This window comes from Elephantulus edwardii, unplaced genomic scaffold (genome assembly GCF_000299155.1).
Source record: "Elephantulus edwardii isolate Elephantulus edwardi_28Jun2011 unplaced genomic scaffold, EleEdw1.0 scaffold00340, whole genome shotgun sequence".
NCBI classification, from domain to species: Eukaryota; Metazoa; Chordata; class Mammalia; order Macroscelidea; family Macroscelididae; genus Elephantulus; species Elephantulus edwardii.
In genome coordinates this window covers 1,753,775-1,761,641 of record NW_006400090.1, presented here as the reverse complement: position 1 = coordinate 1,761,641, position 7,867 = coordinate 1,753,775, and the positions used below count along the sequence as shown (strand labels likewise).

General features: G+C 44.3%; 1 protein-coding gene across 1 annotated transcript in view; it reads left to right on the top strand.

Annotated features, from left to right (window-relative positions):
* The first annotated feature begins 264 nt into the window (after positions 1-264).
* Positions 265-7,867, top strand: part of EZH1 (enhancer of zeste homolog 1 (Drosophila)) — a 46,429-nt gene continuing 38,826 nt past the window's right edge. The window contains exon 1 of the mRNA XM_006901676.1: positions 265-296. The gene's annotated coding sequence lies outside the window, so the exon portion shown is untranslated. The remainder of the gene's footprint in view (positions 297-7,867) is intronic.

Here is a 7,867-nt window from a genome sequence, read left to right as displayed (position 1 = left end):
CTGTCACCAGAGTGTGAGGATGGGGCAACCTCTGCATAAAGAGGGTTCTCCAGAGTCTTTTCTTTCCCACTCCCCCATCCCCTGCCAGCGCCTTCCTGGAAATCGTCGGGCGGGCACCACACCACGTCCAGCACAGTGGCGCCAAAGGGCCAAAAGTGCGAAGGAAAAACCAGGTGGCCCGGCCGCGGTCCAGCGCGCATGCGCCGGAGGAGGCGCGGGGCGGGGCCACGGCACGGGGGGCGGGGCCTTGGCGCGCAGGCGTGCTCGCAGCGGGTCCCTGCGGCTCGGGATGGAGGGTGAGTGAGTAAACAAGCCTGGACCTGGTGGTGGGGCCGGGCCTCTGCGCTTCACCGCCCGGGGCTTGAGGGAGGGAGAGGTGAAGGGCTCCGAGGATTGGGAGGAAGCAGAGAGATACAATGCCTGCCTAGCCTGGGGCGCCGGAGCGCCCCACTCCCGTTCCGAGGGCTGCGAGCAAGGGGTCGACGGGCTGAGGGTGCCCCCGGCGAGGATCGCGTCTGCGGCGGGGAGGGCGGTGTGTCCGGGAGGAGGAGCGGCGGGGGCGGGCCCGGGGACGGGGAATCCCGTTGGAGGGCCGGGTGGGCGGGCGCCCGAGCGGAGCAAGCGCGGGTGGGCGGGAGCGCCTGCGGGGCCCTTAGCTCGGGGTCGTGGTCCCCGCGAGGACTGGAGACCGCAGACTCAGTTTGAGACGGCTTTGAGGGTCGTGGCAATAAGAGGAAGAGGAAGGGCTGGTAGAAAGAGAAGGGCGGTGACTAGGGTGAGGCCAGTGGGTGCGTGTGGCGCAGAATGGAGGGGCGCTCGCAGAGTCAAGAGCCCGAGAGCCCAGTGCCTCCGTGAAGTCCTGATGTCGATGCAGAGGCTGCTTCCTCTCCACATGTGGCCATTCGTCAGTGCCAGCCCTTCTGCAGAGTTAGCCGTCGAGTCGGAGCTGACCCTCCAGCATGTTTCCCGAGGCTGTAAATCCCACGGGAGGAGATGCCTCTTTTTTCTCTCGAAGAGCCTCTGGTGGTTTCGAACCGCTGAGAAAACGTCCCCTGTGGGTTAGCAGCGCAGTAGCTACAGAATGTAGGCCCATGGGAAGGAGTTACAAGTGATTGCTCTTTCCTGGAAGCAAAGACAGTCTGTTGCCTTTGGGACGTGCTTCTTAGGAAATGTGGACCAACTTTTGATTTGAGTAAAAAATTACTATTGAGGACTTGCAAGGGGAAGGGTGTTGGTATCGCCTGTGGAATACTGACAGTAATCTTTAGAAAGGTGATATCGAGGATTGTAACTGGAGAAGCCAGTTTCAGTATTTTTTTTTCCCCTCTGGAGCTAGAGGGATTGAGGATAAGGGTTAACAGTTGAGGGTTGTGTACAAGGATGACACAAGTGTGAGTTTCATCACGAATGCATCCATGATGACTTTAAAGAGAAAGTCCTCTTATCTCATCCTTTCAAGTTAAGGAGGCGGGATTCAGTGACATTTCCAGCCTGAAAAGGTGCTAACTGGACCAGAGCTTTCTGTGGCAGTGCATCTGTTTTTAAGCCGTGGAATCCCCAGGGATAGGATGGTGTGACGTTGATAGAAGAGATTAGTTTCTTACACAGAAGAGTGTGTTAGGAAATAAGTACTTAAAAAAAAAAACCAACCCCAAACAAACCTATCCCACAAACTTATAATATAGCAAAAGACCATCTATAAATATGTAATACATTTATTATTAGGGTTCTACTGAATGGATATATCAGAATATGAATTAACTCCCCAAGGACATGGATGTTTGTTTCATCGGCGGATGAATCACAAGCACCTAAAACAGTGTCGACACAAGTGAGATACTCAGTACATAATCTTGAATGAATAGTGAATGCAAAGGAAGAAGGGGAACAGGGCACCGGGGGACTGAGATTGGGAGTCAAGAGCTGGATCTTTTCTGTCACTGTCTGACTGCACTTGTCACCAATCCTGGAATTTGATCCTGGCACAACTTTAAAACTCCCTGGAGTGTAAGTGACTTCTTTGATAGGATAGTTACTGTACTTTAGTGTCCGTTGAAACAGTGCTAGGATAAAGGAGCCTAGAATTAAAAATGAAATTTTATCCCCAAGAAGACTTTTGAGAGAATGGAACATTGAGAAAACATAGTCAAACTTGTTTCTCTTAGGTTTATCTTTGAATTAGCAAGCTTTTAAAAAAAATACAAAAATGCTAATTTTGACTGTTTAATTCATGGGACATGAAACTAGGCCTGTTTTGTACTGTAGACAACAGTTGCTACCAATGATGTGTGCCTAATATGAAACATGGAACAATTAATTTCATTAGATAGTATTCTTTTTTTTTTTTAATTTTTATTTTTATTATTTTTGTGTGAGTGTACTGTCAAATCAGATCTGACTGGTACAGGAGGAGATTGTCCCTCCTTCCCCGGCAGATTATCTGGTGGATTTGAACTGTGAGCCTCTGGGATTGTAATTGTAGCTCCTTGCCATTAGGCCACCAGAGCTCCCCAAGATAGTATTCTTATCAATCTTTTTGTGTGTGTGAGAAAAATTTGTATTTAGAATTAGCCAGCTGGACTTAGTTTAGATGATCACAATTTTGTTGTTAGCAACATCCAAAGCATCATAATCAGGAGCAAGTAGAACATAAGCCTTCTTCTCTCCATCAGGCCTAATCAGAGTGTCTAAGCCACACCAATGTCATAGAGCTTCTTTACAGCTTATTTATTTGGTGCTTGTCCTTAACATCCACAGTAAACACAACTATGTTGTTATCTTCTATCTTCTTCATGGCTGACTCAGTGGTCAGGGGAAACTTGATGATGGCATAGTGGTCAAGTTTGTTTCTCCTGGGGACGCTTTTCCAGGAGTCTCAGCATCTTAGGCCGCTGAAACGTGCAGATGTGTGTGTGTGTGTGTGTGTGTGTGTGTGTGTGTGTGTGTGTGTGTGTGTTTGTGTGTGTTTGACTGACTGTGGCTGCCCTTCAGGACTAACCTCTTGGCCTTTAATGCCTTTGCTTTGGCTTCAGTTTGGGAGGGTCAGGGGCTTCCTTCTTCGCACTGTCTTCTTAGAAAGGCTATTTTCAATCTTTTTCTGAAGGGGTGGGTTTTGTTTTATTTTTTTCTACTTTGTTCCCCAGTACCTTCATTATCTAGTACTGCTACAACAAAAACGCCCCACAGGGCTAGATTTAACAAACATGATTTTTTTTCTTTCACAGCTTTTTGTCAGGAGCCAGTGAGTCATTTACAACTGGTAATGGTAATGGCCCTATTCTAGTACCATGGACTGCTAGGAAAACAAACAGATTCATCCTGGAAAGTGTTAAACCGGGTGGCTCCTTGGAGGCAAGGATTCTGAGGCTCCGTCTAACTTACTTTGGACATGTTGTGAGGAGAGCCTGGTCCTTGGATAGGGACATCATGCTTGGGAGGGTGGAGGGACGGCTCAGGAGGGGAAGGCCCTCTATGAGGTGGATTGATTCAGTGACTGGGATAATTGGGATGGGAGTGTCAGAGACAGTGCAATTGGCATAGGACAGAGCAGAGTTTAGGGCTGTTGTACATAGAGTCGCTATGAGTTGCAAGCGACTTGACGGCACATAACAACAGCAACAACAACAACAATGGTCCAGTGTTTAAAGAAACACTGCCCAATCCTGCACTGTTCTCCCAATTGTTTAAGAGGCTAGACATTTTCATTCAGGGCACCTGTTTTAGGAGAAGGCTGTCATCTTTTGTTGACTCTGAGGAAAGCTTCCTTGTCTCCTTTCAGCATGTTCCTTGGAGATCTCCATGTGGCCTGGCATTTATCGTCTCCAGGGTCTCAAAAGTTCCAAAATTCAGGAACCTTTAGTTCAAAGGATGTGCTCTGCTCCTGGCTTTTCTTTCTTAATGGTAGTTAGCTTCCTCTGGCTCTCTGCTCACTTAATCTCTTTTATATCTCAAAGGAGATTGACTCAAGTTTAAACATAATCATGTAGGTTTTATTTGGCCTCATTAACTGCCTTTATTACTGCCTCACCAATATAATAGAAATTAATATTTACAACAATCCAGAGAACTGTATGAGATCACACAGTGGAGGATCACACAGTACTGAGAATCATGTCCTAGTCATTGTTGTTACTGTGTGCCATCAAGTCCGAAATGACCTAGAGCTGACCCTCCAGTGGGTTTTCAGAGGCAGTAATTGCACAAGAGGAGATTGTCCATCCTTCTACCTTGGAGCAGCAGGTGGATTCAAATGATGTTTAAGGAGATACAATAACAGCCAGCAACTTAGCAAGAAAGGTTTGAGACAGCAATATTAAAATCTTGTTACAGTTCTTCATTGTTGTTGCTATGTGCCATCGAGTCATTTGTGATTCATAGCTACCCTAAGTATAAGAACCCTAAACCATGCTCTATCCTGTGCCAACCTCATTGTCTCTGACACACCTACTCCCACTGCCTCAATCACTGAATCGAACCATCACATCAAGGGTCTTCCTCTCTTGTGCTGTCTGTCCCTCCACCCTCCCAAACATGATGTCCCTCTCCAAGGACTGGTCCCTCCTTGCAACATGAAGATAGTAAAGAAAAGTAAACCAGAGCTCTAGTCTAGAAAGTCAGCTTTATTTTCCCCTCCTCCTTTGTTCTAATTGGATATTGACTTCCTAAATATCTCTTACGGCGCTCTGGTGGCTTAGTGGTAAGGAGTTGTGCTGCCAACCCAGAAGGCATGCACTTTGAATCCACTAGCCACTCTGAGCGAGAAAGATGGGCATTCTCCTCCCAGGGGATTTATTGCCTCTGAAAACCTGCACAAAACATCTCTTAGGGAGTTCTGGGGCTCTCTAGCCCTTCAGATCCACCAGAGGCTCAAAGGGAGAAAGATGAATTGACACAGTGACTGTAACAGTGGGTTTGAGTACGTCATAGATGGTTTAGATCCATTATCCCAATTTACAGCCTCAAAAGGTCAAGTTTGAGTCAGTTATAGTTCAGACCCAACTCAAAGGCACGGAGTGAGCACTTTTCTCTGTAGCATCTCAGTCAACCATTAATGTTATCAGTTGCTTCATATTTATGAAGACCTGCATTTAAGACATATTTATGAATTAGTTTAAAACATGCTATTTTGTTTACCAGTGTCTTGTTTATCCAAAGAATTAGTTAAAAAACAACAAGAACTTAGTAACTTAATGTTGTGAGTTACCTCAAGTTTAGTTCCTCTGGTATCAGTGTTCTCTAGCTTTGGTTCAAAATGGACACGCTTTTAAAGTCTTGTTTTTATTGTGTGATAATGAGCAGTGACTAAATATTAAACTTTGTGCTTTTATAGTTTAGAACTAGCCAAGGATTTGGGTTCTTTTTTAGAAAACAAACCAACCTAGTTCTTTGGAATCAGCACTGTTCTTCTTCTAAGCCAATATTTTCCTTTGAGTCTCATAAAAACTAATCCTTTTTTGATTTTTATCACTAATCTCTCTGGTGCATTTGACCTGATTCTCTTAATAAAGCAGTGATGGGAAATATTAATGTTGTAATTTTACTTTCAGTGAGAATTCCCAGTCACAGATTCCTGTTGGTAAAATTCTGTGTGTATCTCTCTCTCTTTCTCTCTTACTGCCTTTGAGTTGGTTCTGACTCAAAGCTGGCCTTCCCGTGAGTTTTCAGAGGCGGTAAATAGTACAGCAAGAGATTTCCCATCTGTCTCCCTTGGAGCAGCTTGTGGGTTTGAATAGCCTGCCTTTGGGTTGGTAGCACAAGTTCTTGTCCGCTAGGCCGCCAGAGTTACCTTTAAGTGTATATTGTTCTTAAGTGCCGTCGAGTTGACTATTATTACTCTTAACCATATTAACAACAGATCTGAACTATCTCTGATGTATTCAAACCCACTGTTACAGTCACTGTGTCAATTCATCTGTTTGAGGATCTTCCCCTTCTTCACTGACCCTCCACCTTTCCAAGCATGATGACCTTCGCCATGGACTAGCTCTTCCTAAGCACATGCCAAAAGTATGTGAGGTGAAGTTTCCCTGTCCTTGCCACCAAGGAGCACTCTGGCTGCACTTTTTCCAGGACACAGGTGTTTATTCTTCACTCTTTTTTCAACACAACTCAAAGGCATTGATTCTTCTTTTGTCATCCTTATTTATTCCCCATGTGTATGTTGTTGTGTGCTTTTGAGTTGGAACTAACTCATAGCTGAGCCTCCAGTGAGATTGCAGAAGCAATAAATCACATGAGAAGGAAATTGCCTATTCATCTCCTGCAGAGATGCTGGTGATCTCAAACCGCATGCCTTTGGGATTACAGCACCAGAGGTCAGGACAAGTCACCAGCGCTCCCTGTCCATGTGAATAGTGCCCAAATAAAACTAGTGAGAACACGTGTAAATGCTCTGGGGAATAAGATAAAGATGTCCTTGATAACAATTGAGAGATCTATTAGGCTGTGGGCTTAGCCAGAGAGTTGGTTTTAAATGGAAACAGTGATGAAATTAATGAGTTACATGTTGCGCTGCTCAACAGTTCAAATCTGCCAACTGCTTCAAGAGAGAAAAGTGTACAGTCTCCTACAGTAAAGATTTAGAGTCTCAGAAACCTGTGGAGGGTTGCTGTGAGTTGAAATAAATTTAAAGCAGCAATAATAAAATTGACTATCACCAGAATAACTCAGTTGTGTATTACTAATGTTCCTTTGAGGAGCCTTAGTGGTACTATGGTTAAGCACTCACCTCCATCCAGCAGCTTGGGTTGGAGGAGGAAAAGACAGATCTGCTTGCACAGAGATTACCATATAGGAAACACTAAAGGCATTTTTACTCTTTCATAGACAACTACAGGTCAGATTTGACTCGACAGCCACCAACAACAGCTGAGCACTTGGTAGAAGTAGGTGTACACTCTACTGTTTATGCTTCAAACTCTTCTGTAATTTAAAAATAGATGAGATGAAAAAAGTTTAAAACCTGCAGTGCCCAGCTGCCTCTGAAGCCTTGTGTAGTCTGATGATTAATAAAGTTTGGTTTTTTTTTATAAAAGACAGTAAAGATATTGAACTCAGTGCTGAGACAGAGGAGCTGTTCCTGCAAAGGGGAGACATATAGATGAAAAGACCTCATAGTTTGGAATTGTTGAATTCTGATCTCAAAGTTCAAGAGTTATTATTTAAATAATAAAACCAGCGAGCCCTGGTGGCGTAGTGGCAAGAAGCTGCACTGCAATCCCGGAGGTGTGTGGTTCAAATCCACCAGATGCTCTGCTGGAGAAGGAGGAACAATCTCCTCCTGTACCAGTCAGATCTTATTTGACTGTACACACACAAATAATAATGAGTGACAGACTGACAACATTCTAGAGTTAGCCTTTGAAGAAGCCTGAGATTCAACTTTCTGGGGAAGGATTTCCATGTTTTTAAATTTTCTTTTCCTGTAATGATCTGGTATGTAAAGAAGATAGTTCTTATTTTGACTGACCAGTCTTTCTTTTTTAGAACAATTTTTAGATTTTAAAAAATTGTAAAGATAGTAGTACTGATAAACTCCAAGTCCAGTTTCCCGTTATTACTACCATACATTTGTATGCGATATTTGTTACAATTAATAAGCTGATACTGATCAGTCATTTATTATTATTACTATTAATGTTAAATTCACAAAAGAATTTATTTTCTTTTTAATTTTTTTTTATTGGGAAAAACATATTGGGGGTACAAGGAGGTGAGGGTTGGGGGCAGAAGAGTGAGGATGGGCCAGGATGCAGCTGCAGAGCTGCACAGTTTGGTCGGTGGGGGGAGCAGGTGAAGGAAATGATGAGGGTCCAGTGGGGACCAGATGCTACAGAGGAATGACAAGCATTTTCCAATTGTAATTAAA